The sequence below is a fragment of the Ambystoma mexicanum genome, chromosome 5q (assembly GCF_040938575.1).
Source record: "Ambystoma mexicanum isolate Mex_15411 chromosome 5q, UKY_AmexF1_1, whole genome shotgun sequence".
Lineage (NCBI taxonomy): Eukaryota > Metazoa > Chordata > Amphibia > Caudata > Ambystomatidae > Ambystoma > Ambystoma mexicanum.
In genome coordinates this window covers 103745725-103757725 of record NC_090933.1, presented here as the reverse complement: position 1 = coordinate 103757725, position 12001 = coordinate 103745725, and the positions used below count along the sequence as shown (strand labels likewise).

Below are 12001 nucleotides of genomic sequence, written 5' to 3'. Positions count from 1 at the left end.
CAATTTAGATAACAAGATATTGGCCAAGATCCTGGCCTCCAGGCTCATTCCCCTGATGCTTGCGCTGGTTCTAGCGGACCAGGTCAGATTTGTACCAGGCCGCAATACCACGTTCGGCATTAGACGCTTGTTTGTGGTCTTGGAGGCGGTGGACCCTGCACACCAGGCGGCGGCAGTCCTCCGCAATGCCGAAAAGGCTTTCGATTCTATTGAATGGCCGTTTCTTTTTGAAATCCTCCAGAGAATGGGCCTCGGTAAGAGATTCCTCCAACTAACAGCCCTACTGTATAACCAACCCCGATCCCACATCATTCTAGGGAAAACCAGATCGACGGCGATCAACCTCCAAAGAGGAACAAGGCAGGGATGCCCGTTGTCCACCCTGCTCTTTGCACTGGTGATGGAGCCCTTCGCCTCGGACCTTCGAGCTAAACACATACAAAGAGGCCTATCCTTCGGTCCCCATAAATTAATAGTCTCCCTATTTGCGGATGATATTGCCCTTTATATACGCGACCTGATAACAAACCTAAACCCAGTAATCCGCGACATAATAAGATTCGGCAACTTCTCCGGCTTAAAGATCAACCACAGTAAGTCAGTCATATTCCCACTCACCCCCGAGACCCAGGGCTTCCAAGACGACTATGGCTTTAAATGGGAGCACACAAATGTACGCTACCTAGGCATTCAAATGGCCAGAGACCACCAAACACTGTTCCAAGACAACTACAGTAAAGTAATCCAAACGCTACAGGGGAAAGGAACAAGTTACTTACCTGTAACTGTTGTTCTCCAGCATGGGTCTGGCATGGATTCACATGCTCATGAATATAAGAATACATAGCAGTATACACATGCACAACCACGGGAGGTGGCAAAAGGCTCAATATCAAGCAATACAACAACTCAACATTAAGCAACTCTTACCTCCTCATCAGGCTCACCTTAGGCGAACAGGTTGCGCAGCACTGCCTGGCCGACTCTGGACTCCTCCCTGGAATCCCGGTCGACGCAGTAGAATCTCGTGAAGGTGTGCGTCGACCTCCACGTAGCAGCCCTGTAGATGTCGAGCAGGGGCACACCAGACAGGAACGCCGTAGTAGCAGCGATCGCTCTGGTCAAAAGGGCTCTCGGACGGCCTGGCAACGGTCAGTTTGCCAACCGGTGACAGTGCATGATGCAGCCGGAGAGCCATCTGGAAATGGAAGTCTTCGAGAGAGCCTTCCCTTGATTCACAGGTCCAAAGTTCACAATCAGCTGTGATGTCTTCCGAAAACTCTTCGTGCGGTCCACATAGAACTTGAGCGCTCTAGCTACATCCAGCGAGTGCAGAGTCCTCTCAGCCGGCGACGAAGGCGACGGGAAGAAAACTGGCAACACCAAGGGCTCGTTGAGGTGGAAGTCCGACGGCACCTTGGGCATGAAGGAGGGGTGCATCCTTAGCACCACCCTTGTGTCGTGAAAAGTCAAGTATGGAGGCTTGCAAGACAGGGCCTGGATCTCTCCCACTCGTCGTGCAGAGGTGATGGCCACGAGGAATGCTGTCTTCCACGACAGAAACTTCAACGGCACTGAATGCATAGGCTCGAATGGGGCCCCCATGAGCCTAGTCAGCACCACGTTGAGCTCCCACGCCGGGGCAGGGGCCTTCACCGGCGGGAATGATCGGAACAGTCCTTTCATAAATTCCTTCACCAGTCGATGAGACCACAAGGACGCCCATCCTGTAGTTCTGGTGTAACGTGAGACGGCAGCCAGATGTAACTTGATGGAAGCGTGAGTCAGGCCAGCCTTGGCCAAGGACAATAGGTACGGCAATACTTGAGGGGCCGTAATCCGCAGAGGGTTAAACTTCTGTGCACGGCACCAGACAGAGAACCTCTTCCATTTGTGTCCGTAGCACTTGAGGGTTGAGGATGCCCTGGCCTTCGCAAGAACCTCTCTGCAGTCGGCCGGGATGTTGTATCCTCCAAACTCTAGTGCTGCAGGAGCCAGGCCTGCAAGTTCAGCGACTCTGGTTCGTGATGAAGAATGGCGCCTCCTTCTCTGGAGAGAAGATCCGCGTCCGTCGGCAGCTTAACTGCTGAGGACGCTGACAAGTCCAGAAGGTCCGGGAACCAGATCTGCCTCGGCCACGCCGGTGCGACGAGAGTTCATCCTGCACCGGGACCTCTTGAGCTGGTTGACGAGCCGGAGTAGCAACGGCAACGGCGGGAACGCATAAAGGAACAGGCCGTCCCAAGGGAACGAGAAAGCATCGCCCATGCTCCTCGGTTGGGGAAACCTGCTGGCGAACCTCCGGCACTTGGAGTTCGCCGCCGTCGCCAAGAGATCGATCTGGGGTTCGCCCCATCGTCGGAAGAGTCGATCCACTTGATCCTGGCGCAGTTCCCACTCGTGGCACGAGCGCAGCTCTCTGCTGAGCGAGTCGGCGATGGTGTTTTTTATCTCTGCCAGATGAAAGGGTACCAGAAACAACCCTTGGGCGACGGCCCAATGCCACAGATCCTGGGCTTCCTTGGGTAGGGCAGGGGATCTGGTTCCGCCCTGCTTCCAAATGTAAAACATCGTGGTGGTGTTGTCGGTGAAGATCCTCACCACCTTGCCCTTGAGGGACGGAAGGGAGGACCTGAGGGCCCAGAACACTGCACAGAGCTCCAAGATGTTGATGTGGAGAGTCTTCTCCTCCGGGAGCCAAAGGCCTCTCGCGTGGAGACCCCCGGTGTGTGCTCCCCAACCTTCCAGGGAGGCATCCGTCGTCACCGTCACCTGGTGGGCCGGGGCTAGGAAACCTGTTCCCGCCGTCAGATGAGAGCGGACACCCCACCATCGTATAGCCTGACGGAACGCTTCGTCGAGCGGGATCCTGTCCTCAAAGCTGCCCGTCGTCTGGATCCAGTGGGCGTCGAGGAATTCTTGCAAGGGCCGCATCCGAAGTCTGCAGTGGCGCACCAGATAAATGCAGGACGACAGCATTCCAAGGAGGGACTTGATAGACCTCACTCTAGCCACGTCCGTGGCCAGCAGACGTTGCACCTTTCCCAGGATGGTCCTTATCCTTTCCTCCGACGGTGAGGCCCGCCGCCCCACTGTGTCGAGCTGTGCTCCCAGAAACAGGGCGACTTGCGACGGGACCAGGTGGGATTTTGGAAAGTTGATGGAGAACCCCAGGTCCGTGAGCAGCTGGACGGTCTTCGCAGTGTGTTCCACGGCGAGCTCCCTTGTCCTTGCCCGTATGAGCCAGTCGTCCAGGTAGGGGTAGACGTGGATCCCCTGCAGGCGCAGCCGCGCCGCCACCGGTGCTAGGCACTTGGTGAACACCCTGGGTGCCGATTTTAATCCGAACGGGAGGGCCTTGAACCGGTAGTGCCGCCCTTTGACCACGAACCTGAGGAACTTTCGGTGTCTCTTTAGAATAGGGATGTGGAAGTATGCATCCTCCAAGTCCAACGACGACAGGAAATCGCCCTCCTCCAGCTGTCCCAGCACGTGCTGGAGGGTGACCATCCGGAACTTCTGTGCCTTGATGCATTTGTTTAGTCGTCGCAGGTCCAGGATGGGACGCCATCCTCCTGTCTTCTTCTTTACGAGGAAGTATCATGACTAAACTCCGGAGCCCCGAAGCCTCTTTGGAACGAGCTCGATGGCACCTTTCCTGAGCATCGCCCTTACTTCCAACAGCAGTTGAGGGACGTGATTTTCCTTCCTGGCCACGGGAGGAATGCGGGGGCACCTCTTGTGGAACTCGAGGGCGTGCCCCAGGGCTAGGGCGTCCAGCACCCAACGGTCGGTGGAGATGGACTCCCACACGCCGACGAACTTCGTCAGCCGGCCTCCCACCGGGGTGCTTCGGCGGGGGCCCGACCCGATGGTCGGTTCAATCTTGCTTGGAGGCCGCTTTGCCTCCTTGACCACCTTGGCGATGACGGCGGGATCCACCTGACTTGCAGCGTCCCCTGTAGGCCTCCTGCGACGAAGATCTTGCCGCTTGACGGTACGTAGAGGAGCTGCTGCCGGCTCCCTTGGAGGCACCCTGTCTGCCTCCGGAGCTCCGAAAGGACGGCCGTCTCTGTGTCCGTCTTGATCGCCTGAAGGGACTCATCAACCGCCTTGCCAAAAAGGTTGTTCCCATCGAAGGGCATGTCAAAAACCTTGGTCTGTACGTCCTGGCGGAAATCCGTCGCCTTGAGCCATCCTCGTCGTCTCAGGCAAACGCCGTTGCCCAACTGACGGAAACCGGTGTCGGCGATGTCCGTAGCCACCGTAATGGCGTGGTCCGAGGCAATCTCACCTTCCTGTAAGATTTCCAGGTCCTCAGTCCTCTTGGCGTCCGGTAGGAAATCCAACAGAGGGACGATCTTGAACCATGACTCCCTGTCGTAGCGGGCTACGATGGCCAGGGCGTTGGCCGCCTTGATGGTCGTCGCTGCAGATGAGATCACCCGTCGTCCCATCGCATCCAGCTTCCTACCCTCGCCGTCCGGCGGGGAGGTTGAAGTCGAGGCCGATGCCCCCCCGCTTTCTTCTTGGCCGCCGCAACGACCGAATCCGGGGTAGGTTGCGCCCTAAGGCACAAGGGGGCAGCGTCGGGGACCCGGTACTTCTTCTCGTACCGGTCCCTCTTCGCAGGAGCCGTGGCAGGGTTCTTGAGGAGGGCGAGCCCCTCATTCCAGATGTCATCAAGAAGCGGTACGGCGAGGACCGTCTTCCTTTTAGCCTCGCGCCATTGGTAAAGGAACCCTTCCTTCTTCTTTTCTTCGGGGCAGAGCTGGAAGAGCTCGGATGCCCTGGAAATCATAGCACGGAAGGATCCAATTCCAATCTCGTCGGGCGGGGACGCCTGGGCAGGGGGCAACGGGGGACACGTCCCGTCGTCGCCTCCGTCGTCATCCGTACCCGTCGTAGTCGTGTCCATGCCTGTATCATCCCCGTGGGTAGTGGACCGGGGGGAAGGCAGAGAAGGCCGCAGAGGCGGGAGAGGAGGCCTAGGATGCGTCATCCTCCTCTTAAGTGGTGGGCTCTCCGATGGTCCTGGCTCCAGTTCCCCCGTCGGGGCTGGCTCAGGTACCTCCGTCGGGGGAAGGGGCAACCTAGTCCTTATCTCCGAGCATAAGGACTGGATGGCTGACAAAATGACCGCCGAGGTGTCCTGCGGCGCCGGAAACGACGGGAGCGAGGGCTCTTGAGGAGCCTCGTCTGCGTCACCGTCGCCCTCGTCGCCCTCGTCGGGCTCCCTCCCGATGGGCTGGGCCTCCTCCACGACTTGGATGAGCTCCTCTTCAGAGGTCGTGTCCGTATCCACGACCGCCACCAACCCCTCCCCCACCCTTTCCAACGAGGACTTCGTGGGGGTCTTCTCGATGGGCCTGAAAGACGACTCCCTCCGCGGTGGCAGGGAGACTCTGGTACCTGAGGGCGCCTCCACTGGTGTAGCCTCCACAGGCTGAGCCAGGGCCGCGGCGACATCCTCAATCGAGGTCTTAGCAGGGTGAATTAAGGCCAACGCCACCTTCTGTAACGCCTGGGGCCTTCACCTTGGGGGGAGGGTCCGAGCCTCGCTCCCCCTCTGCCGAAATCTTCGAGATCGACCGGGGCCTCTCCAGAAGCTTCGCCGGGTTCTCGGACTTCCTCTTACCGAGCCAGAGCGTTGGCTCATGGTTGATGGCGCCGGGGAGGATGTGCCCTGCCTGGCAGCCAAGGAGCCCGACCGTTCGGCACTCCCGGTGCCCGCGGACTCGCGGTGCTTAGCCTTTTGTTGGGCCCCCAGTCGCCGGAGCACCCTCACAGGATTTAGAAGACCGCGCGGACTTCTTTTTCTTCTTCTCGCCTGGTGGGCTCTTACCTTCCAACCAGTTGGCGAGACGGAGGTGGCTATCCTTCATGGTCCGCTCCGACATGTTCCCACAAAACGCGCAGTCCTTTTCCTTGTGCGTCTTGTCCTCATGGAGACAGTAGAGGCATAACGAATGCTCGTCCTCCTTGAAAACGTTCTGAAGCTGGCATCCAACAGCTTCCCGGGCGTCGAGCTCCCTTTCTCCTGGGCCATGTCCGGGGTAGGTCTCGGAACTTCTGGAATCCTCCAAAAGCGTAACTCGACAAAATCTTCACCCTTGAGGGGCATAGAAACTCCAAAACGGATCCCCGTTGATCGGAAGTAGAAACGGTGGAGCTTGAGGCTCTATTTAACTGAAAAAATGAGAAAATCTCCTGAAAAAAGCGCGAAAACGCAGCAAAAGCTCGAGAGCTACAGCACGAGGACTCCCAACACTTGAACGTGCGGTAAAAATCTGAGGATGGCTGCCGGGGCGGGGCTTAGGGAGAGGGCAGTCATTGGCTGGGGGCAGTATGACCCAGAGACCAGTGATTGGTTACTACTGAGAAAGACAGATCAGAAACGAAACTGATACTGATTTTTTCTATACCGGATTCCCGGCCTGACGACGGGGAATATTCATGAGCATGTGAATCCATGCCAGACCCCATGCTGGAGAAGTTGATAGATGGAAATCACTTCTGCTCACCCTATGGGGCGAGTGTCATTAGTAAAAATGGTGATACTCCCCAAACTCCTCTACCTGTTCGGAAATCTCCCCCTGCTAGTGCCCCAAAAACAGCTTCAACATTTAAAGAGCATAATCCTGGAACTTCTTCGGGCGGGCAAGTCAGCCAGAATAGCCTACCAATCACTAATCCAACCTGTAAAAAAAGGTGGAATGGCTCTCCCCAGTGCTTAATTTGTGGGGGTGGTTGCCGGTGCCCAACACTGGCACTCTTTTTTGGGCACCGGAACTCATGCGGGGCCAGCGCATGTGCAATTGCTTTGTTTGTTCTTCCACTTTCCTTTGATTGTAAATTATTGGGATTTGTCATTCTGATCTCGTGCTTGCAGGTTGCAGGCCATGGCTGGCTGGGCCTGGGAGGTGCCTGCAATAGCAATGGACAACAAACTGTTAAAAACAGCTAATGAAAACTACCATTCTGTTGTTACTATGCAGTTTTTGATACATTCTGTATAGTAACACAGAATGTGCAGTTTTCATTGGCTGTTCTTCTGAGCCATTGAAATTACATGGTGACGTGCTGTTGTTGCCACAGGAGGCAGCACGACGCCACCTTCATTTCATGAGTTACTGTGAAGTGAAGGTGTCGAGGCGTGGCGTCGTCGGTCCTGACTTGTGAGAGAGAGAGCCTACCCTGCTGCACTGCGTGGTGCGGCCTAGTTGCTTCCTGGGGCCCCTTATGCCTGCTTTTTCATTTGTGCAGGTGCCAGTGTGCGCACCCGGCCCCGCCCACCCTGAGGCCTGACAGGATACCAAGTCCCAGCCGGCAAATCAGGTAAATCACTTGTTGCGTGCGGTGCAGCCTGAGCCTGTCACGGTCAAGTGATCAGGCAAGGAAGGCCCAGGTCGGGGCCCGGGCGGCAGCACAGTCCACTGGTGGTGTCCTGACTGCCCAGGAGTCAGGACCCCACCAGGGGCCCGTCCGCGCCCGGGCTTCTGTCTCTGTGACCTGTGTGAAGTGTGCTGCTGACTGCAGTCTTTGCCAGGCCCAAGCCAATTTCTGTGATCAGGGGGCTGCCGCAGACTGAGTCGGATGACTCTGCCGCGGGCGGCCGGGCTTGTGGATTGTGCCCAAAATTATGTGTTTTACTTTTTTCTTTGAAAGCCTGACCTTCCGTGGGGCCGGTGGCCGGGGCCTCTCCCCACGGAAGGTAGGTTTTAAAAGATATAACTTATTTTGAGTGGCGGCTGTGGCCCATCACTTTGAAAGTGATGGGCCTCAGCCGCCCAAATATACGTTTTTTCTTTTAAAATCATACCTTCCGGGGGCCGCTCCGCCATGTACCTATTCTTGTCATCTTCAGGCTCAGCATGGCCGTGGCGGTGGTGGCCCCACGGAAGGTAGCCTAAGTGATTGAGGCAAGGCAGGGCAAAGCCCAGGACCGGGCGGGGCACGGGCAGCAACGTGGTCCCACTAGTGTCCGTCACAAAAGGAATTGTTGTTTGCAACTTTGGCCACTTTTTCATTGGTGCCAAGCCCGACTCGAGACAATTGTATGCCCCAGTCCGATCTGGGATAGCATTCATCTAAGCGAAACATGAACTGTGAATTTTTGCCTGGGTGTTTCCGTTCTTCTTTTTAATGTTATCGGCCTCATTAGTTCACAAACGAGCTTCAGAGAGGGGACCCGGAACGGTGCACATATTGGGCTGAAACCAAACCAGCTGCACTTCGCGAGAAAAGCCCATGCAAAGACGAACTGCTGAAATGCCATTTCAGGCTTAAAGATACACACATGGAAACTAGACGGGGATAAACATGGTGCACGTGCCCACTAATCTGTCTTCATAAATAAAAGCACTAGTTGAGTATTCGTGTATAATTCTCAAGCGTCTTTTGCTGTCATTTTTTTACATAATTCCAGCGCATGTTTTCTATCCTGATGTATGGTTTAAACACCAGATGTGGCCCCTTAACCTGGGTACAATACGCTCTGAGCATGTGCTCCGAATGAAAGCACATGCAATCCTCAGATAGGGAGGTGGGTGTCTGTTACATCCCGCAGTTTAGTGAAGTATGTCAAGAACATTTCAGTGGGAAGGAGATATCCGAATATGCATTCTCCTCCGTCTCCTGAATACTGGGTGACAAAACATATTTAGTTTTTTAATATGTGTTAAGGTGGAAAGAGGCCCCAAAGCAGAAGTAGCACATGCCGTTGATTTCACAGCTATGTCTTGCAGAAATGACTTTTTCCAAGTTATACAACACCATGCTCATGCTTGAAGGAAGGGTGAAGGGGGATGCATTTATGAGATGTGATGACTGATAAGGGCTTGAGAGGAAATTGATTACACAAAACACCTGGATGAGGTGACTGAAGAACCGGCTGAGGGGAGGGTGCTCTTCCTGGAGGTAACCGATTTACAATACTTGGTGTACTTCAACAGACTCTCAGATGGGGCAGAAGGGGTAGAGATAAATACAGTGCAACAGTGACTGAAACAGAATGCTTTTTTATTTATTCGCATTTTTAAAGCGCTCACACAGCCCGGGGGCATCGAGGCGCAGTTACAGGAGGAGCATGTCTTAGTTGTGTATTTACTACTAGCCTGTGCCAGCAGTTGCTGCAGCACCAAACATGTGACATGGAGCAGCAGCAGTTTGATGGGCTGGTGGGGGGGCCGATCTAGGTAGGTCTAGCACTGAACTGGCGTGGCCGGCACGCCCGCGCTGAGGGTGGCGTTGCGCCCCGCATTAAGGGGCCAATATTTTTTGGGGACTGGCACTTATTTCTTTACAAATTAAGCACTGGCTCTCCCCGACGTAGAACGCTACTATTGGGCATCACAAGCCCAATTCCTTGGGCATTGGTATGCTATGCAATTCATTCGCCCTCATGTCCAACTAGAACGTGCCCTGGCATCCCCCAACCTGCTCAGAGCAACTATTCTTGGCCTGACCCACACCCCACATAAAACCCTAAATACGTTCTTTCCACCATAGCAATATGGAAGAAAATAGCGTTGAAGTGCAAGATCCAGACCAGGTTCTCCCCTTTACTCCCGGTAAAATTCATTCCCGGAATCCCACTAACCTCAGAAAAAGTCTTCCTAAACTGGGTCGACAAGCTAAAACTTAAAACCATGGGTGACCTCTTTATCGATGGACACTTCTTCACACCCGAACAGGCCAGATCCCACTGAGCCTCTACTGCCCTAGACACGTTTATCTACTTCCGCCTCAGAGGCACCCTACATACCATACTGCCCTCGTTCCCACAACAGCCCGAAACATGGCAATTGCTTCACGGGGTTATCCAGTCGCAAGGTGAGGGCAAGCTGGTCTCGATGCTCTACAGATTCTTACTAGCAGACACAGCTCCAAGCCCGATAACACCTAAAGTGAGATGGGAAAAAACCCTCCAGACCACATTTCTGGATGAAGATTGGGAATACATTCTGGCACAAACCCAGAAGGTATCCCTAAACACCAGATACAAACTAATCCACCTAAAATGTATAGACCAAGCATACATCACCCCAGCCAGAATTCACTGCTACCACCCCTCAACCCCCCCAGTGCGGCCGATGTGGCGCCCCAACGGCAGACTTCCTCCACCTCGCCTGGGCCTGCCCAAGGTTACAACACTACTGGGAATCGATTCTGGAAAAGACAGCCGCAATAGAGGACGTACCCATAGAACCCAACCCCAAAATCACTCTTTTGGGACTCACCAAACACTCCCCCCCCACAACACGCAAACTAGGAGGATTGCTGTTACTGTTGGCGCGCAGAAGAATTGCGATGTCCTGGGGGAGGGGTCCCGCGCCGACCACACAGCAATGGCTGGATGATATATCATACTGCCAAGACACGGAAACAAACTTCATCAAACGGTTACCCTTACACGCCCGGCCGCCTGACATCTGGGGCCCTTACATAGCTTATCTAATGACCACCGGAGACAGTGAAGCCTCCCGAGATACATCACCAGAACCTCATCGGAATTCCATGGACGCAAGTCCCGCCATGAACAATACAATTAACCACGGACCACTACTGACCCAGGCTTGGTCATAATGCAGAGGGGGGCGGAGGACAATGAAAGGGAAACGGGCACGAGAAGCACAAGTAATTCCATGTATGTTATGTTATAATTTGTTTTTTTTTAAAAAAGACCTCAGAGAGATTTGGAGGCGGCTGCAGGAGCGGCTGAGGGCATAGATGCCGTTCCTGAAGATGGCTTTGTAGTCTTTCCTCGTCCACCACGAGTGACATTCCTTTTGCTCCTTTGAAAAGCCTGTCCTCTTCCTCTACCAACAGAGGAGTAGTACCGAAAAGGACGACCACTCCAGGAAAATGAGCCCGAATAGGGTTTCTGAGGCTGTCGCATGGAGGCACTAAGGGATTTAGCTGCTGCTTTCGAGGTCTGTAGTTTTTCTAGGCTCTCGTCAGCCTTACTACCAAACAGCCTCGAGCCATCAAAGGGCATGTTGAGAAGTCTGGTCTGCACATCTGGTGCAAACCCCGACTTTCTCAACCACACAAATCTGCGTAGCACTGCGCTTAATGCCATGGACCTGCTAATACTATCAGCAGTATCCAGTCCAGACTGGAGACATTCCCCCATTGCCTCCTTCCCGTCATTGACTATATTCAGAAAGCCTTCCCTTTCCTCGCCTTCCAGAATATGTGCAGACACCGCCGAAATGCATTCCCACAGGGTATGTGTGAACCTGGTCAGGGTACAGGTGACATTGGTCGATTTCAAGGCCATGCTACCCGAAGTAAAAACTTTACGAGCCCAAGCATCAACCTTTTTAGCCTCCCTGTCCGGAGGTATGATTGGGTATGCTGTCTGCCTGGAAGTAGTAGCGGCCTGAATAACCAGACTTTCTGGTGTAGGGTGTCTATTCAGGTATTCTGGATCAGAAGTAGAAGTTATGTACTTCTTTGGAAGATTGCTGTCTACTGCAGCAATGCTATCAGGTTTTTCCCAGTTCCTTTCAACTGTCCTTTGGAGCGCCCTATGGAAAGGGAGAACTGGGTCTTTCCGGGGTCCCCGGACTATAATGACCATCATATCGTCTTGCTCAAAAGTAGGGGAGGCTCTTCCCCAACCCATATATTCAATCACCCTACTCATCAAGTTCCTATACCCCGAGTCTGCGTGTTCTGCAGGATCAGGTGCAGCAAACTCCAATTCAGGTGATATGTCCACACCACTAGCAGAATGCAGAGTTTCACATAGGTCTCTTATTTTTGTTTCAGTCTTTATAAATTCCTCTGGAACTTGTCAAGTGCTATATTTTACTCCAAAAGGAGTGACATCTTCCTCATCGGAGCCAGATTCTTCAAAAATTGAAGACATGGACCTAAAAAAATCCGATTTGGGTAAAGGTGTAAACCTTCTCTCTTCCTCCTGATTTTTTGTCGAAGGAATCAGCGTTTTCTTCGAAGGGGTCGAAGGAACCTTCGACACACTCGAGGAGGC

General features: G+C 54.0%; 1 protein-coding gene across 2 annotated transcripts in view; it reads right to left on the bottom strand.

The window, feature by feature from the left end:
• ELP2 (elongator acetyltransferase complex subunit 2) overlaps positions 1–12001 on the bottom strand; it is a 1316635-nt gene that overhangs the window by 434549 nt on the left and 870085 nt on the right. The gene's annotated exons all lie outside the window — the stretch shown is intronic.